Genomic DNA, 25971 nt, shown 5'->3' on the forward strand with positions numbered 1-25971 from the left:
TATGGAGGCGCTCCAGTTCCCAATTTTTCCCCCTTTTTTTTAATTTACCTTTAAACACGGAGGAGTTTATATAATCCCGCCAACTTGAACACTGATCCAGACTGAACGTCTCTCTGCGCAGAGGAAGTCACTCCCGCGCAGCCTCCTACAGCGCGGACCGAAGGGGTGTTCGTTCCGATGAGGCAGAAAACAGCAATAGTTAGGAAATCCACGGTGACTTCCTCCTCCATGTCCTCTAGAGCGCGGCAGAGCAGCACTATAGCCGACCGAGGCAGACATCCATCATCGTGCGCAGCCTTGCTCTCCGCTCGGTGATCGATTAAGTAAGAGGCCTTCAGTGCACCGGCCTGCTGCTGCTGCTGCTCGGTGGCGCAAAAACACTTGTGACACCTTCCGTTTGGGAATAACCCCACTGCCACGTGCGGGTTTGTTTTCTCTATAGATGTTTTTAGGTTTGGAAAACATTATTATTAGAGATAAGGCTACTTTATCTAGGATGCAATGCATTCCAAATAATGTTCTTTTTCTTATTTGATCTTGAACTTCTATCATTACTGCAAGAATCTAGGTTAAATTTAACAGAATAGACTTATTCTGTTTAACTTTAAGTTAGTCTGTATACTTCAATCTAAGTGTATATCTTTTACCTCAATTAAATCATGGTTAATCATTCAAAGTTTGATACATCTATTTATAGATAAAAAAAAAAAAAAAACAATTTTGGCTTTTAATATTTTTTGTTTTGATTGATTGAAATGAACCAATTCCAATATATATATATATATATATATATATATATATATATATATTGTTTTTTCACAGTAAAAATTAAAAATCTCTATGTGTGCCCAGTTTTGTTAAAATTGTAACACTTAAAGGGTGTTTATTGCTCCATACTTTTAAACTTGTGTCAATGTTTACTGAAAAAACAGAAATGTCACTTAACTACATCAGGCTGTTGGTCCAGCTAGATAGATTGCATTTCAAAAATTGTATTTTCATATCTAAAATGTTTATCAGATGTGTTCCTTCTTTCCACTTGTTACTTTTTTAACTTAACATTTAGATAAGGGCATTTAACTTTTACTTCACTTGTCCATCCATTTTTGTATCCCAGTATATGCGTCATGGGGTCACTGGAGCCTGTCCCAGCTACTGTTGGGTCATGCTTCGGTAGACTATGTAAACGCCGCACAGAAATGTCCCAGCCAGGTTTCGAACCAATACACTACAAGCTTTTTTAACATGAACTGCATTCAATTCACAGGCTGTCACACTTGTGTGCTTTTTTATCAAGACAATGTTCCATGTGTCTGTTCAATTAATGTAAATGACAACATATTTAATCTGTGAGAAAGCAGTTTCTTCTCTACACTTTTCCTTGCTTTTATAACTAATTAGTTTGATAAAACATAAACTTAGTTGTGCTGCTTAAAGAGAACTCCATTTTACTGATGCTAAGAAGCATCAAGAGATATATGACAAACACTATCAGCAAACAGATTTTTCGGGAGGAGGTTGGTGGAGGTTGTAAGATCCAAACACTGGAGATCTAGCTTTTTTGGAAACAAATATTTTATAAATGAATGTTAATGGAAAAAAAAAGAGAAAATCAAGACTTAGCCATTACTAAAAATTGGGAGAAGTAAGAGTGAAAAATAAAGAAAATGGCAAAAGCCATCTGAAAACCAGACTCATCAAAAAGCCAAGGGGTTAATTGACGATAGAGAACAGCAGTGGATTACTGTAAATTAAAACGTTTTTGTGAGGGGAAAACCAAGCCCAATATAAACACAAATCATGATAAAAACCGCAGGAAGAAAGTCACTTATCCTCACATGTTTGGATCACAGATCAGTGGTGTCCATCAGCTTCATGTCCTCATTCCGTTCCTTTTATCTTTTTACCAGATTGATACTTTGCAGTAAGAAGCATGCAGAGTATGAGAAATGTTTTAAAGAAGAAAATTTACAGAAATGAAAGAGTCCTTAAATGTATTTAACTGGGTCACACTTACCTCATTCAAAATGACACACAATCATTATAGGAGTCAATCCACAGTCTAAGACCTCTGTTCTCCCCTTCATGCATCATTTCTGATTTTCTTATATGATAAATAAAGACTTGTTCGGCAAACACGATGACAGTTGTGTCTTCTTAACAGAATTCCCCTTTCAGTCATTGTAGAATGAAACGCCTTTGATATGTTCTAAACAGCCTAGATGAATCGCTCGTTTCCTTCACAGCAACAGGATCCTCATCATCACCTGCAGAAAGACTCTTGACATTTACTTCTGTACTTGAATTCACCTGTGATTACATTGTTTAACGTTTTCTCTTGTTCATAAGTTGAGAATGTTTTGCTTTGTCCAAGAGACAGAAAGACTCTTGCATCAGAAACCTCCTTTTAATTTTTTTAAGCTATGATCCTGGATGAATTAGAATGAAATAGATATTCGGGTTTATCGTTCCAAAAGAAAAAAAAAGAAAAAAAATCAGTCTAAACCAGGGGTCTGCAACTGTTAAAGCTAAAAGAGCAATTTACTCTAGTTTTTTGACAGGCCAAAACCCAGCAAAAAAGACAAAGTGTTGTGTTTTTCTATGTATAACAATCTTAACTTCTTTTACTTTGAAAGCGGCCCATATATTTCTTTTCAAATCATAATCCACCCTGTGTCAAATAAGAGCCTCTTGCTGCAGCAGATTTACTTGAATACAAAATGCAAGACAACCAAACGAGATTTTTCAAAAAAATGGGACATATATAAGCAAAATGGTAAAAATTGTGTAAAAAGAAAGTAATAAACCACTCAGAGTAAATTAAACCTTTTACCGTGTTTTGCTTAGTTTTCCAACTCAAAAAAATGTATATGTATACCTAAATAACAAAACTTAATTAATTTAAAAAAAATAAATAAAGCTACATATCCAATATTTTTTTTTCTAATTCATAGCATTTTTTTTAAACCTAAGAGAAATAACGGAGGACTAAAACAGCTGCATGTGGCTATAGAGCCTCAGGTTGCAAACCTCTCTGGTCTAAACTTATCAATTCACTGCAATTTAACTCATCTGCAAACAGGATTTTTGAGATTGAAGCTTTCTTCTTTTAATCAAATTGGCCAACTTTCGTTTTTCCTGTTTGAACTTCTGCATTCAAAGTTCTCACTGCAAGCCGTACAATCTTTCTTTCCTTTTCCCTCTTTGCCTATGAACACACCTACTGTACCTTATCTCTTCCTGTGACCAACAATGGTTAAGTTTTCACCAAAACCTAGTTGGTGAGAAGGTGTTCATTGTTAATCAAAGCCACAACCATCTTGGTATGGATGATATACACAGGGATGCATGTTTCCCGTGTGTTATCTCCACATACCTTCCACAGTCCAGTAACATGTTTCTTAGGTTGATTGGGGACTGTACATTGTCTTTTTGCTGTGAATGTGCTTGTTTGTGGTTGTCTGTCTTTTTGTGGCCCTGCAAAGGAATGGCAACAAGAATGGCAACAAGAAAAACACCAGTTCTGTTCTTGAGTCCAGATCCCCGCCTGCCTTCAGATGTCCCCAGACTCGAGAACAGTATTGCTATTCTAAGATCACAAAACATGACAAAGTATGTCACAGTATCATTTTGCTAGTATAGTCCTAGATTTGTAGTGATTAATTTTAACAATGGTTTGATTCTTATCATAATTTGTATTTGCTATGATTCATAGTTAATTTTGGTTCATTTTGAATGATCCGATTCACTGACCTAAATCGTTCCAGGACATCTTTAGCCAAAAATTCAACCAGTGTGAATCAGATATAAATACCTGCGTACTGAACAGTACAGGTGAAGCTTTCCAGATTTGTTGTATTTTTTGCAAGACAATCAACAAGTAAACAAGAGTTAATGGCAATCTATTCACATTTTAGTTTAATAAAGATCAACCCACTGTTGTTTTTCCACATCAAAATAATCCAAGTATATTATTAGAACATTCTACCTGTATAGTCGCATGTCTTTGCAAAATTCCGTGTTTCCACACATTGGACTTTAATGATGGATTGATCATTTTTTGCTGCCATCACGTGTGTTGTTCACTGTACTGGACTTGGTCGATTTTTAGGTTATATTAAAGTAAACCTTCTATATCTCAATTCAAATTGTATTTTCCATTATTACTATAATTGATTTTCTTCATTTTGAAGTTTTAAAATGGTAGAGTTCAATTCGATTGACAACTAGTCTCAGACGGATCGATCTGGTTGGATCACAGTAATCCAAATTAATTCATTGAGTAACTAAATAATCATTACACCCCTAAAACAAAGTGAATATTAAGAAAATAAAAACAGGAAAGCACATGACTGATTGTTGAATTACCATGCTATAAATAGATTGATTTGTTTCCTTTTGAAATGATTTTATAATGGTATAGGTCAATTCGATTCGATTAACAATTTGCCTCAGACAGATCGATCTGGTTGGATAAGTTGATTCATCGTTACACTCTCAATCAGTTCTCTAGATAGGCACTACAGAGAATCTAAGGCCGTTTGGTTGACTGCAAATTAATTTGAAACATCACAACAAAAGGATTTGCATGGTCTGTAGCCAAAGTTGAGTTTCTGCTGGAAATTTGAGCTGACATTTCAGACACTGCTCAGCACATTTTTAGATATATTCCAAAGTCTGTAATTATTTGTCATTTATATGATGCCAAAACAAAACAATGTAGGACAAAAAACAAGAGACAAAAACTGGTTCTTGGATTTTAGACAAGTCATGACTTGATTCATGACTGACAGAAGTAGTAAACGCCATCAGTGAATCAGTGTGTCTATAAATGCTTCATGAGCACGGATGGTAAAATTGGTACAAGACAAATAAAGTCCTTTAAAAAAACATGTCTCAGGCTTTACTCTATCTTTTTAGTTTGGGTTCAAATATCTAAACAAAAAGCAATAGAAGGCAGCATTCAGCTTGATGTTTCAGACTGAAGGTGAGACGGCTGTTATCAGTAGACAGTGTTCAGGTGGGTCCCCGGTCAGCCATGCCGTACCTCGCTAAGGAAACCTGATATTCTGCTGGTGACTTCAGAGATGCCATTGATTTGGATCGTTATATTTCTTAGTTTATCTTCTATCTTAGGTGTTCAGTTTACAAGACATTCTCTTGAAGACATTCTCTTGCATTGTGCAAACCCTGTGGGCTGCACAATGGCACAGTGGTTAGCACTCTTGCTTCACAGCAAGTAGGCCCTGGTTCAAGTCCTGACTGGGACCTTTCTGTGTGTAATTTACATGTTTTCCCACTACATTCATGGGTTTTCTCCAGGCACTCCACTTCCTCCCACAGTCCAAAAACATCCTTCATAGGTTAATTTTACTCTCAATTTTCCCAAGGTGTGCATGTTTGTGAGAGTGCGATGGGCTGGCGACCTTTCCGGAGTGTACCCCGCCCTCGCCCAACAGTTGCCGGGTTAGGCTCAGGCAACCTTGTGACCCCGAAAGAGAGAAAACGGCTTTAGAAAATGATTGAATATAATCCCTCTTTAACATCGTCACAGGCTCAAATCTCATTTTAGTAAAGTAAATTGATTTTCTTTGAGCTGTAATTGGACATAATTTTTTAATTTAAAAGTTAATCATCAATGATTGTTATGTTTTACTTTAGTTTTTGTTAGCCAGTCATTCTTGTACAGGTACAAGCATAACTAAAAAACATACCATAAAAATGAAATAAATTTAACACAGTCAGTCAAGGTACACCAAAGGAGCCAGTTTAGCTCGTGCTGGTTTGCGGCGCCTTCCGTGAAACCAGGGTTCGAATCCGGGCTGCTCCCTATTCAATTCTCTGCTTCTGTGCCAGTCCCAAGCCCGGATAGATTGAGAGGGTTGCTTCAGGAAGGGCATCCGGCGTAAAACATTGCCAAGTTAACCATGCGACTCATCCTCAACTGAGAGGTTGTTTCGCTGTGGCGACCCCTGATGGGAATAGCCGAAAGAGAAAGAAGAAGTCAAGGTACACCAAAAATATAGTTTGTACTTTACCAGTATTTACTTATTGTAAGTACATTTATTGTGGGTGATGGGCTTTTGTAAAACATGAAAATACATATTTTGAGGGACTTTTTTTAGCAGTGTTGAACTAGCTAAGAAAAACATTTTGCGTTTGTTTGTTTTTTAAGAATACTGCTCGTGACTAATTCAAAACAGTGCAATAATTTTTGCAGACAAATGTGCAAGTTTCTGCCAATGACATCACATACATTTCTATGTAGAAAATTGAAATAAAATTTGTAAGCAAAAGTATCAAAACTTTTAACCCTTGAGCTATCTTAGATGACCCCACCCTTACATTGACGTGTTCTCCCTACCATGACAAAGGTGGATAAAGGTGGAAAGGTTTCATGTAATCCATGGACACCAGTGAAGATCACAAATGATTGAAGAAAAAAGGTTAAGCGCACTGTCTAGTGGGTCGAGATGACCCAACTCCCAATTTATAAAGTCCCTAGGATAGCACAAGGGTTAAGCAGCTCAATAGATAAGTGTAACTGCCTATTTTGCAACAGTAGGTTGGTCAACTGTTGTACTACTTTCAGTTGCCAATGTGGTGCCATCTGTTGCACCAGTTCTGTCGGGAGACGATAGAAGCTGTGTTAGCAAAATTACCATTCTTTACTTAGATCAAAAATTTCTTGTCAGCAAATTTCTTGTCCCCTCCTAGTCTTCATACAATCTGAAAGCTGTGGCTTTCATTTTGTTGTCCCAGGGAGTTTAACCTGTGGACTGTGGAAACCTCTGACTGAATCAGAAATTTTCAAATTGGTGGGCAGCCTATCCTGTTCACACGCAGCCATGCTGTCAGACCTAGAAGATTAACATGCAAAAGAGAGGAGCAGTCATTGTCTGTCTGGAAAAGAGGAAGACTGTCATAATAGCGAGAGCTGCTTTGTTGCACACACGCTATTATTCCTAATTTTAACATAATCTGTTAAAGCAATTTTGAAAATAACAAGTATGTCCTGTTAAACTCTTCTGTATGGTGCAGCTGAAATCTCCCTCATGTGGTAAATATGCTGTAATAAACAATAAATGACTGGTTAGCCTGTTGCACCACAACTAAATCACACAACTAAATTCATCTGAATAGACTTTATGCTCTTTTTGATGCTTTTATTATTGTGATCATTTATTAGATTACAAGACCCTTTTATGGAAACTTTTTAAAACTATTTTTTACTTCCTTTTTCTCTAAAGACTAAAACTGAAGAAGGGGAAGGTGGGGACGCGGTATTTTACAGCCCCCTGGTAGTTGATTGCTGCCTCATTATTTGGACAATTTAAAATTTCAAAGATTAGTTAATATTTATATGATTAAAAACTCGACAATCTTGTTTTTCTCTGAAATATTTGTGAGTTCGAGCAGAAGTACTTGACTTCCAAATATTTTTACAAACATCCACTCATACCAATAGTTGTTATACTGAATATAATCCAACTTTTCAAATATATTTCTTTGAAAATTGCACACATTGTAAAAAAAATAAAGGAGCTAATTTGTGCCGAAGTCATTGGAGATTTGCAAGCTTATGCATGGATCTGGGGATGCTTATGCTTACAGTAAATCGTGTGTCTAGTTGATTGTTTTCAGTTAACTGACAGAGACCTCCTCTGCATTTTAGGCAAACAACTCAGCCCTAACCCAATCTGAACTCTGCTGCATTGTTTGGCTCTATGTTTCCAACACTGCAGATCAGACAGTGTTCTTAGTGATCTAATCTTGCAAAAAGGGGCTCTTCGCAGTAAAAAGACAAACCCATACTGGCAAATGTTGAGTGCAGAGCTGATCAAGATATTATTGAATCTAATCAGGAGAGCCTGGTTCTCTGCCCACAATCCTTTTTCAGTTTCACACACATGAAGAAAAAACTAATAAGGGCCTTAAAGACCCCATCATCTCAGACTGAGCCCATTGCGTAAATGACCACAAGCTGATTGTTGCATGACTCTGTGGTATCTTGTCACATCCTCATCTGCAAAAACAAATTTCCTTTGCATGAAGTAAAAGGTTTTCTACAATTATCAATGCCACCTCATTACAAAAATCCGTCACAACATAGCTCTCTTTGCATTTGCATAGCTATATACATATAAACATGTTTCTTTTGTCTGCATCTTTCTATTAAAAATAAAAAACACTTAACACCAATGGTTTTTGATTATTAGGAGATGAAATACTCTAGTTTGTGCTGACAGAGGGCACTGTTGGACCATCACACATCTTCACATGAACCCATTTAACTGTGCAGAGTTTAAACTGCTTTTCTGCAGATGGTCACAACTATGCTAATAAATAAAGCATTCAAAGTCTATTGTGAGCACACTCACCTCAATTCACATATTTAAAAACACTGATCACAGACACCAACGTTTTACACCTCCAATAGAGAATGGAGTGTGCATGAGACCTCACTTTTAGACTTAGTACCATCAGTACCATTTTTTCTACAATGTTCTATAATGTTCTGAAAGTTGAAGCTGAAAAAAACTCAACCTCTATCAAATTAGCCTTGTCTATCTAATTCATGCTTTAAATCAGATCAAATCATGAGTGGTTGTAGGGGTCATTATCACTTTAAAGTGCCTTTGGTGTCCCTATGATTATTACTCTTTCATAAACTAAACTAAGCAGCATAACTAAACTCTGACTTCTTACCATAACTGACCCAAGACTTGCATACAAATCAGTCAAATAATTTGGTTCTTAAATTGTGATTTCTTTAGTTTATGCAATTATTTTTCTTTGGATGTATGCGATTTTGGTATGTCCCACACGCTGTTCTGCTAACTTCAGGGTGTGTAATAAATGGTTAAATTATGCTAAATTTAAAAAAAAATGGTACACACTTCATGTCACAGCACAGTACTTGATAAAACAAGTAATTTTGATCAGGCAAATTTTATTTTCATAATGCTATTGAAGATTTTGCGCACGTCCCTGACATTGCTGTCCACCCTGTCATTTTGGGATTACTGTCTCTCTAAAAAAACCTGCAAATGTTTTAGGTGACACCACAACCAGCATTTTGTGTTTCTTCACTGGAGACTGAAACAGTGGCTAGTTGCAGAGTAAATATTTACACTTTTGTTTAGTAATTTTAATCATATTAGGTGTGTAGTCAGATGTTGTCAAGCTTAACATGTCCACCCTGTCATGGTGAAATATCATTTCATATAAAATATATCAATATACATACTGAACACATTAACAGACCAGAATTCCCATGTGGGTGTACGATTGATACTGGTGATGTTTTGCATTTATCTGTGTATTTAGGATTTGGTGTGTACTTGTTGTACAGTTACCTGTAAACAGCATTGATTAGCAGAGAAAAAGTTCAGTTAATGACACAGAATGTCTGGTTTTTACCATATAGCTATGGCAAAGGTAAAGAGGTGTTCACTTTTAAACTATCGCTTTTTTGTAATGAAAAAATAGTTTTGCTAAAGTATTATTTTGATATGTAATAAAGAGCCTGAACCGATTGCTTCTGACCTGTGATGTCACCCAATGCATTTAGAACAGCAAAAACTGAGCTGAAATGGGACGGTCAGGTTTGCTCATCCCCACCCAACTAAATGGTAAAATTGACCGAATGAGTAGGACAAAGTGGGCCTTTTTATTAAGTCCTGCCAGTTACCTCCCAACCATTGATGATGCACATTTTTGGGCTCTAATAAAATCAAAACAGGAAAGGAAAAATTCTCCCCCAATGAGAGTTGTCACTAAAAAAAAAGATTTTGAAACTATGCCAAGCATATTTGTATTTTCTTTTGTTTTACCCTTGTGCTATCTTAGATGACCCCACCCTTGCATTGACGCGTTATACCTACCATGACAAAGGTGGATAAAGGTGGAAAGATCTCATGTAATCCATGGACACCAGTGAAGATCACAAATGATTGAAGAAAAAAGGTTCAGAGCACTGTTTAGTGGGTCTAGATGACCCAACCCCCAACGTTAAAGTGCCTAGGATAGCACAAGGGTTAAAAGCATTCTTTTTTTGACATGGTGGTTGTTGTTAGATTGCACCCTTCTGACACCACCCTCCAGTGGTCTTTTAGGGAACTGCAGCATTAAGCAACTGGGTTTGGGTCAAATTCAGTGACAGAAGATAACGGTTTGCTCTAGAGAATTTTTGAACAAAATTTTATTTGAGCACATTAGATCCACATGTTGGCATGACTTATCACTCTCGCCTCTCAGTATGATGTCTCTGGTTTGAATCCTGGCTGGGACCGTGCTCTGTAGAGTTTGCATGTTTTCCCTGTGCATGCATGGGTTTTCCCAGGGCACTACAGCTTCCTCCCATAGTCCAAAAACATGCTTTACAGGTTAATTGAAGATTCTAAATTCCCCTTAGGTCTAGATGTGTATGTATTCTACTGACAGACTGGTGACTAGTCCTTGGTGTACCCCTTCGGCCAACAGTAGCTGGGACGGGCTCCAGTAACCCTGTGACCGCAAAACAGATTTAGCAGGTTCACAGATTGGCAGAATGGGTAGGTAAGCAGGGTAGCATTTTTTAGCAACCTGTCAGCCAGGCAGAATAATATAAAATCTATAGGGGGGGGGGGGGGGGGGTATTGGCACATTTTAATGAATGTGAATTAATTTCAAACAGATCCATTACTCCAAATGTTCAACAGCTCTTTTTTATTTCCACACATACATCTAAACAGAATAGTCTCTTTTTAGGGGCTCCGTTACCTTATACCTGGTTTCTGAAAAGTGTGTGTCAAACACCAACAACTTCAATAAAAGTCACGATAAAAAAACAACAGGGTTTGGAGGAAACAGCAAATGGCATGGCATGGCATGGCGTGGCATGGTTTGTCTTTCAGAGTTTATCCCTTGACTTTCTTTACATAAATATACGTGTCTCATGATGCTAATTATGTAAAACTACATACAAAACAGTGCATCTTTTGGATAAAAGCATTTGCAAAATGACCAAATGTGAAAGTATCATCAAATCTAAAGAAAGAGTTTTGGAAGTACTGTTTTTTATTCCAACAGGATAGTGCCCCAGTGAAAAAGCAGAATCCACAATGACACAGATGAATGAGTTTGCAGTGAACGAGCATGGTTGGCTTGCACAAAGCCTTGACCTCAGCCCCATTCAAAACATTTTGGATAAACTGGAAGGGAGATTACCAGTCAGGCTGCTATATACAACATCAGTGCATGACCTGTTGAAGGCTGAGCAGAATAAATAAGCACATACTCCAAATGAAAGACTAAATCCTACTTTCTACCTTATAGAAAAAAAAAAGATTGGAAGCTGTTACACATAAAAAAAAAGACAGACTTAATATATTAATCTCTACACTTAAAAAATGATATCTGTAGATAGGCCTTCTAAAAAATATGTCCCAACAGGTATTACAAAGAACTTTTCATTTTGAAATGCAAATTTACAGCATATTAGTACATGGCTTGGCAATTATACACATTTTATATAAGTTGCAGTTTGACAACTTTTGGCCTCATTTCATTGTGAAAAGCACAAAACACAACATATATAAGCTGAGCATAACTTTTATTTTGAGTAAAAAGTCTGGTTAAGTATGAAAAGAATCTAAAAAGAGTAAAATAAATGTATGCCCTTCCATCTATGAAGAGAGCTGATGCTCAGACTTCACATTCTGTATCCTTGAAAGATCCTTCAAGACATTCATTCTTTTTTTTTTTCAAGAGTCATTCATCTTTTATATATAAAAAATGCTAATTCAGTCTCAAACCATGAGAAAAACAATAATTGTTGCAAAGCATTTCTTTGCATGTCTGGAAATTTGGTGTTTGCTATAATGATCTACTTGGAGCAGGACGAACATAGTCACAAAGTCGCATAGTCCAAAATGATATGGACATTTTTCCAAACCTGTTCAAGGTCATTTTTTTCTTATATCTATTAAAAAAAGCAACGAGGCAATGCAGAGTAATGTTCTCAAAATATATTAAAATGCAGAAACAACTGAGCTACATTGGAATTTTAGACATCAGTACAAAGCTGTGTTTGATTTATGTTTGTTTTACACTTGATTTCGCTGGTAAGGACTACAAGGTCAGATTTATTGCTCTGCATGCAAAATTCTTGGGTATTCCTTTGTTTGCACAGTGGAAACAAAAGATACCTTTCAAGTATTACTGAATGTGTATGTGACTATACATGTTATGTATGTACAGAATACTAATGTACTGCAAGTACAACACAGCGTTTTCAAAGTTCTTTTTTCTTTTTTGTTCTAATGAGTTACAATCATGTACAACAAGTGTCTAATTCGTACTTAGGTTTATATTTGGCTGCTCTGCTCAAATGTGCCCAAATGCTGATGTTTACTTGGAGCTCTTTGATTCTTTTTTTCACTGAGCTGTTGCAATCTATTTTAAAGTCTGAGACAAAGTAAGGTCAATTGACTGTTTAAACTATTTTCACCATTTCTGCAGATCCTGAGCTGTGAAATTGTGGAGTACAAACAGAGGCAATACAGACACATTGAAGACATGAGAGAGCACATCTGCCTGCAGAGCATCTCCTTGCTGCAAGAGCAGCCATGCTGCACACCCCCATTTATGCTGTGTGCTGTCACGCTTGAGTGCACCAGGATTTGTGTGTTTGCCTTTTGTTTGAAGGCCCTCTTATTTTCCCATTTTACAAACATATAAACAAATTAATTAGCTATCCTTGACCAGACATAAAATGCTCTTTAGATTCAGGAAAAAGGTATGACAAATTCACCTACTCATTTCAGTCGCACACATATATACAGTTCTGGCTTCTGCATGTTTTGATGCTAGTGTTTACACAGGATTTATAATCATGACTGGGTTGTTCCACTAGAGCTCAGCAAATCGGACCAAGGCTTAGCTGTCAAACAAACTGAATTACCATGGATCAGGCATCTGGCAGTTCATCACTGACCAAGGTCAAAGCAATCCACTAATTTTGATTTTCTTACTGGTGACAGTCATTTTAATTTTTGTTGATTCATTCCATCTCAGAGGGACCAAAGTGTCTCAGTCAGAATTGTATAATGTTTCTATGGTTTACTTGTTTGTGTGTTTTTATAAACCTTAAAAAAATAATAAAAAAAAAAAGAAAAATGCAATCTGAGGCCTCATACTTGTGAGGCCTCAGATTGGTCAGTTTATAGCTTTAATAATTTGTACTACAAAAAAAATTTGAAAAAAAAATTAGATTTATCAAGAGCATGTTTACAAAAAATATCAGAGCAAAAATTGTTATTCTGACAAATAGAATGATTCAGTAATAGCTGATTATTTCTCAATAGAAGTCTATGGGATTTTGGCTTGTTGGAACCAGAGGGTATTTCCTTTTAAAAAAAAGGGGGGAGGGGGCATCACTCAGTCAAGTTATCATATGCAATCAATGGTTCTTAAATCCATGTTGCGCACTGATGACCCTGTTCAATCCTATCCATCTGACCATAAAAGAAATGCAGTCTATTGTTCCTAAAAACATTGACTATTCTTTAAAGTTACATCTAAATTATAAATCAGCATCCTCCCCGTTGATTTTCTGTGCCTTTTCCCCTAAACATTAAGAACACTGATCTATTAGAAAGGACCCCAACTATTTACTTGGGATTGTAGGCATATTGGCTATTTGCAGCACTCATTGCTATTTTTTTTTTACACCATGGTCCGGGTGAATAGTCAATTCTGATTGGCTCCTGGGTGTGGATTAAAAAGTGATAATTCCCAGGGATAATACACACCAAAAAATAATAAATAAAAAATAAACTTTAGCTTCATCCTCTGGACAATAACAAACAAACTTTCTCTCCGAACTGATGCTTTATTTAACCTATTGTGACAATCAGCAATATATCACTTTCCTCTGCCACTGAAGTCGAGGTTGGTGCCAACTCAGCATACTAAGCAGCGTGTTATCATGCTACAGTGACAATGCATCACACCACGAAACAAATAGTCCGCTTCTAGGGAAAAAAGCAAACTAAACCAAATAAATAGCAAGAATAAAGTACTAAAAACTAATTGAATATTTCTTTCTATTGGAAGTGATCATGATATAAGTGGGATGAAGGCCTTCAAAGTGTGCATTATCAAAAATTAACGCACTTTGGGGAATGTTCAGGCTTCCACAGCATGCGTTAATTTCTGATAATGCACACTTTGTCTGCCATTATCCCTTACTTAATAAAAATCATGGTACTATCTGTCACAATAAGAATAGAATAGTTTTGTCTCTGATCAAATTATTACAAGTCAAAGTGAATAAGCCAATCAAGAGGTGTTCTATTTGAATTTTACATCAGTTTTTCAAATTAGTACATGTACTGTTGTCAATAAGCCACCAAATAAAGTGCAAGATTTTCTACTAAAATGACATTTTTGGATTAGATCCGTCAAGGGCTGAAAAATAAATTTTTGGCTGTTATTAAACTTACATCTCCTTGAAGAAAAAATGAATTTCAAGATGTTTGAGGAAAAAAATCAAATTTAGTATGCTCAAGATAGCTGCAGTAGCCCAAGGGTGTGGGATAAGCGATGCCATTGCATGTGCATTGTGAATTTGATTGAACACGGCTTGTGTATATATATATATATATATATATATATATATATATATATATATATATATATATATATATATATATATATATATATAATGGACTATATGTGAGAACAAGGTTCTGTTGGAATACTGCTACTCAAGAGAGGCTTCATGCAGAGAATGTGGACTGATGGATGCTTCAAAACCCACAATCAAGGCTAACTGCCAAGCAACCAGTAGCTCAATGTTCTAACATCTCCTACCAGAACTTGAGATTGAAGCGATACAAAACATTTCCAAAATGCCTGCGGCCAACATATAAGGCTCAAATTTTCATGAGAATAATCATATTCTTCTGAGCATACTTCAAACAAAATTCACTGTACACTCCAAAGAAATAATCATTAAATCACCAATTTTTAAACATTTCACAACCCATGAACTACAATAAAACATATAATTTTAAGCTGCATGTACACCCAAGCTGGAGGAGTTGCTACAGCAGATCCCTCTAAAGACCTCAGACATCTCAGTCCAGAAAAGCACAGTGCTAGGAACAGCTAAGATACTGTGCAGGATCCTCAAGCTCCCATGCCTCTGGCAGGGGACCCAAACCACCCACAGAAGAGTGAGAGGGGCGTTTTTTTATTTTATTTTATATACAGTATGTAAAGGTACCGGTATTTATAAGTCATTTGTGTTAAAAAATATTTGCTGTTTTAGTAAAAATAATTTTAAGGTTTTGTGTGTTTAAAAAAAAAAAGTTTTGAAAGTCACAGAAAGGCCATGATCAGAAAACATATATATGAGTCATTTGTTTTACATTTTTTTTACTGTTCCCTTAAAAGAAGTTTAAGGTTTTTTGTGTGTAAGAAAACAAAATCACAATATGCACTCAAATCTGGTGACAAAAAAATAAATCAAATAAAAACTAAAATAGTTTAATTTGACTCTTTTTGTCTTTTCTTTGGTGAGACGTATAATTTTCGGTTGAGCTTCTGACTTTTGCCCAGAGGTCACAGACACACTGAAGACGACACGCTCTGACAGCATGCATGTTTACTTTTGAAAGTCACAAAAAGTCATAATCAGAAAACGTTCCATAACATTCATCTGTCGATATGCTTTCAGCAAACACACTGACACCCACACATTCATTAACCACTGAAACTGTGATGGAAACAAGTGTGTGTGTGTGTGTGGGGGGGGGGGGGGGGGGTCACAATTTGTGGACTCTCATTTCCCATACACTCTATCTCTACTTTCTCTGCTGTAGGAAAGGAAAATGTACTAAGACAAGTGAAACTCTTGCACATGGGCTGCCCTTGCATAGCCACAGAGGGTTAGCAGTTTGACAATTTTATCTAAATCTGATGAAAACTGCAACAGTAGTGTAGTAAAGGAGGTTATCTGATGTGAAGTCAGTTGCACTTGTGGGGGGAGACAGAGTGCCTGAACGAGATGTTATAGACTATGTTTTTTATGTTTCATGAAAGTGCTGCTGACTTGTGAACACAGTAAAGTGCTTTAGGTGTTAATAATTAAACGTACTTTGGCTTTTTGTACCAGCGTATGTCACATTTCAGTTTTAAAACTATGCCTTGTAGTGATGAATTTAACTGTGGAGTCAATTGTTTCAAGCATGTGTTTTCACCTTTATTTCCCAATTGTACACATATGTTATAACATAGTGTTGTCATTTTAAATTGAAGAAACAAACTAATTAAGGTGCGTCAGGTTCTTTTGGATTTTTAGGTAAAAACATTAAATAAATAAATAAATAATTAAATAAATAAATAAATAAATAAGCAGTCAACATTTAAGGATAACTATGTGATATGATGTATTGTAAAGCATGCCGTGATCTCTTTGTTAATGTAGGTTGTTGTAATTTAAAAGCATCTACCTAACCACATGCAGTGTGTAACCCATATCAAACCAGAAAACTAGCATAACTATTAAAAGTAGCAAAAATTGGTTATCTAAACCTACATTTTACCCTCCCTGTATCTCAAAAAACACAATTGTTAATCAAATTGTTTTTTTTTAGAAACTTTAATGCAGTCTAACAAATTAAAAGAACCATGAACACATTTCACAAAAAACAACTTGGTGGCTTTGCAGCAAGAGCATTTTAGGGACACTCTTTTAGTTTAATTTGTGAGGAATACATATTGTGTCTCCCATGTTCCCCCTGTCTTCTTTTTGGAGATGAATTGCTCAAGGAATGAGGATTCCTGCTTTACATGGATAATCTTCTTAATGGTTTAATAAATTCAGGTGCTGGGGTAATCCCTTCATTACACTCAATGGATTGGTAATCCCTGGACTCTAGCGTGCGATATTTATCACCACCCACTTTTTTTTAACCATGGAATATGGAAATACCCCTTTCTGTATATTAACTTTAGGATTGCACAAAATATCTTAAAGACTTTAATTTTAGCCATAATGAGTGAGCCTTTTATTCAGCCAAGATATTAAAGCTAATATGCCCATTGAAGAGTTAATGCTATATATTATGTAGAATAGAATCAAATATGGAGGGATGTCTTGTTTGGTAAAACAGAGAAATTGATGATTTGAGTATTTTTTGCGTGAACAATGTGGCAACCAAAGCGTGATGTCATTACAAATCATACAAAATAGAAATTGCCAAAATTAGCATGGACATGAAACAGGACCCATCTTAAATACCTGTGCAAGAACACTAGTCTATCCCAGCTACTTCAAGGTGAAGGTGGGGTACACCTTGGACAGTTTGCCAATCCATCAAGGACCATAAAATCACATCTAAGCTGAAAGTTTAGCGTCACCAACCAAACGTATTAAACAGGTTTTTAGCCTGTCGGAGAAACCTATGCCTATATTAAAATCCCAGCATGCACGAGGAGAACATATAAACTAAAAGAAATGACCCACCCAAGAATTGAACCATGGTTTTCGTACTGTGAGGTGACAGTATTATAACCACCATGCAGCCCAATGCCAAACACATTAAGGCTAGTTATTGAAAAAAATAGCTTTCATTATTCTAGTCTATTTCGATATTTATAAATATTTTTCAGGTAAGAATTAAATAAAACGTTCACACCAAGTTTAGTAAGGCCATTGTTTAATAGTTTTAGGGGTAACCACTGTCAAAGTTACATTTGGTGAGATGATTATACATCTGAGTAATCTAAAATATTTTTTAAGAACTTGTTTGGTCAGTAACTGTATAAGAAATGCATTTTTTAAACAGGTTTTGTGGTGTAACTTTTCGTAGGACAAACCTATTAAACAAAAGTTAGTGTATCTGCTTGCTTTTTCTTTCCTCTGAAATATAGAGACCTTGGGCCTCATTTATAAAACTTTGCGTAGGATTTGCGTCAGAAGTGGCGTACGGATGAAACATAGGACGTGCGTACGCACAGAAATATTCGGAGTTATAAAACCGTGCGCACGCACATCCTACGCATCTTTCTCTTAATAAATCACAACCAATTCTAAATGCTGCGCAGCTTTTGCGGCTTCATGACACGCCCATAGTTGCCCATAAATAGTTCGTGAAACGCCCACAAGTTAATATTCATTGATTGCGAAACCATGCCAAACACGGAGAGAAAATCAAAAAAACGTAACTTCTCTCAATGTGAAGTAGAAGTTATCGTTGGCGAGGTGGAAAAGAGGAGAATAATGTTGTTTGGAGGGCACAGTGTGGGCATTAATAATACCAAAAAGGCACTTGAGTGGCAAACGGTGGCAGACGCCGTAAATGCTGTAGCCTCACAACCTCGGACCGTGGCCGAAATAAAAAAGAAAAGGTCGGACATCAAAGTCAAGGCAAAAAAACGTCTAGCGCTGACCACCCCCCCCCCCCCCCCACACACACACACACCCGTGTCTGCCATGGGTGTGTGTGGGGGGGGGGGGGGGGGGGGGACACCGGAGCTGACCCCTCCTGATGAGAGACTGGCGGCAATAATTGGGGAATCCCTTTTAAGTGGAGTGGTGACTGAGGCGCAGGGGAACACCGACGCGCCAGATGCACGGGGTGACACACCCCCAAAAGCCCGCAGAGGAAGTCGGAACCGGCTCATAAGCCACTCGTCCTCGTTTGCCAACAAGTCTCCTTGCTGTCTAAAGATGCGTTCACTCCGAATTCTTCCATTTGCCACATCTTCTAAGAGCGCAAGATCAGCCATTGTGCGTCATTACGCATTGTGATGGGGCATTTTATTTCCCTCCATTTAATTACATCTGACAAGCTGCAGATGTCGGTAATATAATCGACGTGGAATTGGGAAATTGATCAGCAAATGTAATTTCTTGTTGCTTTCTGAATGGTCGAGACATACGCCATACATGGTTTTATCAAAAATAAAACAAACTAAAGGCATATGCATGAATACCATAATTCTGTAGCTTATGAAGAAATGTTTTACTATGTAAACAACTTTCCCCAGTGGACAATTAATGCATCTCTCTCTATCTATCCATCTGTCTGTCTGATTGCACCTATATCTGCTCCGCCAGACGGACACATTGACGGGAATGTCAGTTTTGTACATTATTTCGTTCTGTTAAATATATTATTTATGAGGATGAATTGCACAACATGCCAATATTGCAGAAAATATTTCACTTTTCTTTTTGCAAATATGTGTTCATTTGAATTTCTGTTGTAATTTTCGTTTGATTTTTTTGTTTGTTTCACTGCTGATCGGTCCAACGGGTGTTTGTGTAGGCTGTTAATTGTAAGTCTTGCTTTGTGAAGTCTTCATGTTATTTCTGAGAGGCAGGATTGTCATTTTCACTTTCACGTGTTTCTTCCATCTGCCGACGGTGTCGCCGTTTCTCATTTTACCCGTTTTTGTGCGTACGCCTGGGTCAGAGCTTGCGTGAAGGACCGCACATTTTCCCGTCAAGTTTGCTTTTTATAAATCTCAACTATTGCGTAGAGAGTGGCGTACGCCTTCTTTTGTGCGTACGCAACGTTTATAAATGAGGCCCCTTGACACAGTCCCCACCTTATAATGTAAAATATTGTTTTAAGTGTTATTAATGGTAATTTGTGCCCAAACCCTAATCTTTAAGCTCATGTGGAAAAACTCACCTCATCTCCTGCTGTGTATTATGATATGTAGCATGTTAGTCTCACATCACGAAACAGTTACTGTCTCCTTTATCTTTCCTGTACAGACCACCACTGTGTGTCTAATGTACCTTTCTTTCCACTACACTGTCAGCTGTGGTAATTGACTCTCACAGTCTCCACTGAGCTGTCCACTATATGGCATGTCGAGCTCCACACCCAATTACAGGTTAAAGCTCTCTGATGAGGCAAGTTGGAGGTTGGGAGGTGGACTGAAGTTTGTAACTGAAAGTTCCTAAGTGTTACTCTTGACAAAGTAAATGGACCACATTCATGTACAGCTATTAACTCCTTAAGTTTAAATAAGAATGAAAGAGACAACACAGGACACCATTTTTATTTTCTCTGTACTACTTGAGCTTTTTTTTAACATATAATTTTACTTTCCATATGTGTCTGAATCATCCAGCAGTTTCTCTGTATTTCACACTGTTGTCAATGTTTGAACCGTCAATTCTAGAAGCTGGTTTCATGATACTTTTCAATTAATTAGCTTAAAATGTTTCTAATCGTCTTACAAAAAAACTATTTTTACTCTCTAACAAGTATAACAATTTAAATACAAATACTACATCATTACTACTGTATATAGAATACAAATGATTGCAAAAACAAACAGTATATCCACAAACAAAATATTTCATGTAAAGAAGACTTTATTTAGTTCTATTCTGTCTTTAAGCTTTGAGATTTAAATCCAAGAACAACAGTTAAACAAGCATTAGAAGCAGCAATCAAATACAAACAGGTTAGCATCAATGAAAAGTCTATTGGAGGAGAGCAAACCACAGCATCGGTCCGATACAGAACAAAAATCTATGGACAAAGCATTTTAGCAGTTTAGTGGAACCACTCCACTCAAACACAAACAATTCCTGGCTTTCTTTGCTACAGATCATTGTACTTTTTCACTGATACAAAGAATAAATAGGTCAGTACATACAATAAATTCAGGATTAGTGTCAAGCACCCATTTATTATTTTTCTTATATTCTTCATATGAAGAAGACATTAGTCCTTCAAATATATTATTTTAAAACCAGTTTAGCTGGAAAGCTTCCTGATTAAAAAAAGAATGAAAAGAGGGCAGAAAACGCTTTTAATGTGTTAAAAGGCGGAGAGCAGAAAGAAAACACTGGAACAGGTAGTCTGCCTCTGCTGCGCCAGATTTGCAGGGGAATTTGTCAAAGGCTTTTCAGATGTATCTTTCTTGTATCGTCCAATTTCTAATTAGCCCTTTTTACGTTCCAAATGTAAGCGCCTTTGTTTACCTTTTTTTAATAAGTATTTTTTCACATCTGTCTCTCTCTAAACCCATTTGCATTTTTCAAGTCTGGTTTATGCATGGTATTCTGCTTTTTTTCCCTTAGTATCCTCAGTTACCATTATCGTGTCTACAAGCTGCCATTTCTCAAACGGATTCTTGTTTTTTCCTTTACTTACATGTGTCTACTGGCCTCATTATCTGCAGCTGTATTCTTGTGTTTTTCCTCTGCACTTTGCCACATTCTCTCTGATGTTTGTGTTAGCGCTCTGTCATTCTCCAAGACTAGTTACATTTTTCAGTTCCTGTCTTTCTTTCTTTTCCTGTTACTGCAGTGCATTTGGTGAGGTTTTTCTTTCATATAAAAGGTGAAGTGCCTTAGCCTAGAGGATTGTCATTGCAATGACGTTATGCTGCATCAAATGTTTTAAAGCTTGGATAAAAAGTCTTACATGGGACCCCCTTTTTTAAAAGAAATTTTCATGACACACCCAACCTACAAAAATTGTAGAAAGGTCTGTTAGAATTGGGTAAAAAAGTTAAGACTAAAATACCAATTCAAATTTCAGGTGTCAGCACTCAGAAGCCATGTCTCAGAGCATGGCTTTTCTTTTTCGTCCAGCCTGACAAATTTAAACAGAGTCTGAGTTTAGTTTTTAAGATTTAGAAATTTCATGATGTGAACAGGCCAATTAGCCTCATTGACCCTCAAGACGATATTTTTGCCTTCCTTCCTTCTAAAAGGCAACAAAACACATATCTCAGTTTAACATGAAAAGTCAGAGGAAAATAAAGAATAAATATATTGGAGGAAGGTTATGTCTGACCGCCTAAAGGGTCAATTAGATTCAGAAAAAAAAAAAACTTGGTATTAAAAAATGTTCTATTCTCCAGATCAGATGACTTAACCTTTTTACTTGATTCTTTTTTTTTGACATTGCCTTCACAGCAGTTCAGATCCCATGTCTGTGAAACGATTAACAAAGCTGATATAAAGATAAAGTGAATAATTGCCTTTTAGTTTTTTCATACTTTTGAATACTTTGTTTAAGACTAAAGTGCAGCAGGTTGATAATCCAGTCTTGCAGTTTTATTTAAACATTTTTAAAATGTATAAAAAAATATTAATAATATTGTAACATTCTTTGTGAGAAAAAAAAAAAAAACAATGATTAAGGGCATTTCTATTCTATTCTAAAATTTCTGGCAAAAAGTCTTGCAAGATTAAAGGAATTTGATCATTAGTTAAAGACACAGCGACCCCTGCTGGCTACCTGCCCTAGCTGATTTTGAAGGTGGACCACAGACAGACAGACAGACAGACAGACAGACAGACAGACAGACAGACAGACAGACAGACAGACAGACAGACAGACAGACAGACAGACAGACAGACAGACAGTTCTTTCTCTTTGGCTGATCCTAACCCATTAAAAGGTGATCACCAACAGAATAGCTGACTTTCAGTTGTTCAGAAATGGTTTGATCAAAATAACCAAGGGCCTTTTTTTGTGGATACTATTCTATTAGCTTATATTACAACACAGCAATAGTGTGGCAGTCAGCAGTAGTTGTTGGTGATGACCAGCATTTTCAGAGAGTAAAAGGCATGGATCTAGTCTTTCTCGTTTTCTTCTGTGAAAGTAATACCTGGTGACCTTTTACCTGTCAAATTATTGCTTATGTCAAAGCTGGAGACAGAGAAATATTACCTGTAGAAACAGGTTTTGGCAGTTAATGTCTACGCTGTTTGAAGGAGTTGTTCCTTTTGTGGATAAAATCCCAAAACCACAAACATTCCAGAACCAACTTCAAAAAGAAGTAACAAATAAAAAGGACACACTAAAGCGAAAAAAAAAAAACGTGTATTATGGGCAGGAGAATAAGGATTTATAGCAAAATACTATATAGATAAGAAAACGTGGATTTAAATTGTATTATAGATCTTAAAGTAGCAGCTTTTGTTTTGAATTATTATTTTTTTATTCCAATTACCTTATCTCTCAAGCAAAATAATCAAAAAACTTTCTTAGTAACTCTACATTTAAAAGTTAAAATAGACAACTCACCCGTGGCCTTTTTCTGAAACACTTTGCCAAAAAAGTGGTTAAGTTATGGTTAAGTTAATTATAAAAGGAAAACATTATTCTCAATTAAGGTAAAATCTCTTGATTGATTGAAAATCAAATATCATGACTGATATGATACAAAATAAAGTCAGTGGAGGACAAAAGCCTATTTATAAATGTCAGTAGGGGGCAAACTTGATCTAGCATGTCAGAGATTGACCTCACACCAACTGCAAAAATATTCAGTGGAGTGGAAGGTGTGCTCAGAATTTCAGAGAAAGAGAACATTTTCTCACATTTAAGGGGTTCCTGAGGAAGACAAATGTCACATGACTCACGATCCCCCTCTTTCTTAGTTCTTGTTCTTATCAAGTTGCTTTATTTATGCAAAGATTAGTTGCAATTTTTGATGTTGAAATATCTGCGTCATTTCTTGGTCTGCAGGATTTCAGATTTTTTATTTTTATTGTTTGCTTAACTGTATGTTTCTGCAAAACCCATGTTCCCTTTTCTTTTTTAATGACAGGTGACTACATCAAGTAAATCCTCCATGGATCATGAAACTCCAGCAGAAACATAGAGTTACACTTTTGGCATGATGATAAAGAAGGTTAAAGCATGTAACATACTGTAGTTAGAATCTGTGTGAAAAAAACGTTTAGCATCAGTTTCTAGCACACTGTCTAAAGTCCTTTTTTATTAAAAATCTTATTTTAATAGGTTTGTCACTGTGCATACTTATTTGCTGTGTATTTTGTGTATGACTTCTTCAAACCTGCTGCTCATTGTGTTACCAGCTGAAGCCTCTTTTGCCCAGTGCAGGCTGCCAGCTGACACTAGAATGCTCTTCCAAGCGGGGTACAGCAGAATGGCCAATCGGTTTAATCTCTTTCCAGTTATCTTTTCATGATTGCTTAACTTGTTTTTTCTCCACATTTGCTCAGTCTAAGATTATAGAAAAATGTACTACTGTGTCCTTTGCTCAGCTGGTAAGAGACTTTAAATTGTGAAGAAATCACTCAACTTTTTCTTGTTAATTTAGTGCTGCCCAACCTTTGTCACACCACTGGCATACCTTAAATATGTCTTTTTTTTTTCAAAGATAAAGCTAAAAAAATAAAATCACACTGTACATTGTTTCTTTTTCTCCATTCTAAGTTAAACTTAATAGAAATTCAAAATAGAGGTGAATTTGAGGCTTCTGTATCAGTTCATCATCTGCAAAGAAATTACTGTAATTAAAGGTAGAAATAAAAATAAATGCAGATACATTTAGATCCCCTAGAAACATATTTTTTCAATTGATAAGACATTTTCTATTATCAAATTAGTATTTTACAAAAAATATATAACATAAAGCCTTAGATCGTGGGCCATATTCCATCATAACTTTCTTAATGGCCATTTAAAAAACTTGTTGTCTCCAATGTTTCAAAAACTTTTTAGTAACAAGAAAAATCCAATAATACACAACACATAATTGAGTCTAGGAGATTTTGGATTTCTTGCTCTGCTGATCACAAATATTGTTTCTCTTAAACCCCCCATGCCTGAATTTTTTTAACATATAAAACATATTCTTTAATGTTTTTTCATTTAAGATTCAAGGTGTTCTCTTAGTCAAATTTACATTTTACTTTGGGTACTGGCAATATTATAAATAGAGATAGAGCTGCATTTTTCATCCTTTGCCATGATATTAAAACTCAAACCATGACACTTTACTCAAATGTAGTATTCCAGTGTCTTGAGTCTGCCACAACTGCACCAAGAAAGACCCCAGAATATCCTTTCACAGGTAAGTAAGTCTACAATGCACAATTTTGGAGGAACTGAGTCTCTTTATCAAGAAAAAAAAAAACTCTAAAAAATGCACTGACGCAATAGGAAACCCACTGCTCCACTATTGTTCTGACTTAATCTTTAGAATAAATATATAATGTTTCAGCAATAATTACCAAATGTATGTAATGCCCAGCTTTTGCAGGTTTAAACAGTAAGTTGCACAATACAGTTGCAGCTGATAAAAGGTCTCAAAATGGCAAAATGCAGTCAATCACTTACAAGCACATATGTTGACAATTGTCTCTCCAAAGGACATTTTCATAACTTCAGGTGCAATAAGACTTTTATTGTGCTCATTTCATGGCGCTGACATGATTTAACCACTGTGTGTTAAATTTAAAATTACAGCTAAAGACATATATCACTTTGAAAACAACATGTTTTGTCATGACTCACACGTGATAGTTGAAAATTGCTCCCATTATAGTTTCCATTTTGGATGATCAGACAAAGAGGGAGTGAACTCTCTTTATTTGTATGCTCCTGACAGACACCAGGCACAGTTCTGGTGAGGTTGGAGAGAGTAGCACTGCGGTAATAAATAGGTCTCCTTCAGTCAATGAGTGTGGTTGCCGCCACATTTGTGGGGGTATAGATATTCAGTTTGAATACAAAAGTTCTAGCAGACAACAGACTTTTGTGGAAGAGAGAAATAAATTGATTAATTCCAGGGAAATCTACATATTCTACAAAATAAAAATAAATGTTCAGTCTAAACATGTTAACACTGGCTTCTGGGATCACAAGTTTAGCATATTTCTGTAAAAAACACCCTCCAGAACGTGCAAATGGAGCAAAGGTTTGACAAAGGTTGCAACTTGAAGTTGTTTTGGGCCTTCCGCATTAATAAAAAAGACTAAGCTGCTGTCAGGGATGCATACTTTAGTAAAACATTCCTTATATAAAATGTGTTTATTTTGATTTTGAAAAATATTAGTAAATGGTACACCTTGTCTAGTTAGTCATATTTTCCTAATTTAACAGTTTTCATTCAAATTGATACTGGGCTGTAGCTAGTGACAGAAGGCGTTACATAAATCTCACTGTGGAAAGACATTAA

The 25971-nt window shown here is 36.2% G+C and overlaps 1 protein-coding gene across 2 annotated transcripts in view; it reads right to left on the minus strand.

Moving 5' to 3' along the window:
* ikzf2 (IKAROS family zinc finger 2) overlaps window positions 1–25971 on the minus strand; it is a 137483-nt gene that overhangs the window by 20336 nt on the left and 91176 nt on the right. Inside the window, exon 1 of one of the 2 annotated variants that reach the window (XM_078939923.1) lies at window positions 49–213. The exons of the other annotated variant lie outside the window; for it this stretch is intronic. The gene's annotated coding sequence lies outside the window, so the exon portion shown is untranslated. Of the gene's footprint in view, window positions 1–48; window positions 214–25971 lie in introns of those variants that run through there. 2 annotated transcript variants of the gene reach the window in all.

The sequence above is a fragment of the Oryzias latipes genome, chromosome 21 (genome assembly GCF_053564925.1).
Source record: "Oryzias latipes strain Hd-rR chromosome 21, Olatipes_Hd-rR_3.1".
NCBI lineage: Eukaryota > Metazoa > Chordata > Actinopteri > Beloniformes > Adrianichthyidae > Oryzias > Oryzias latipes.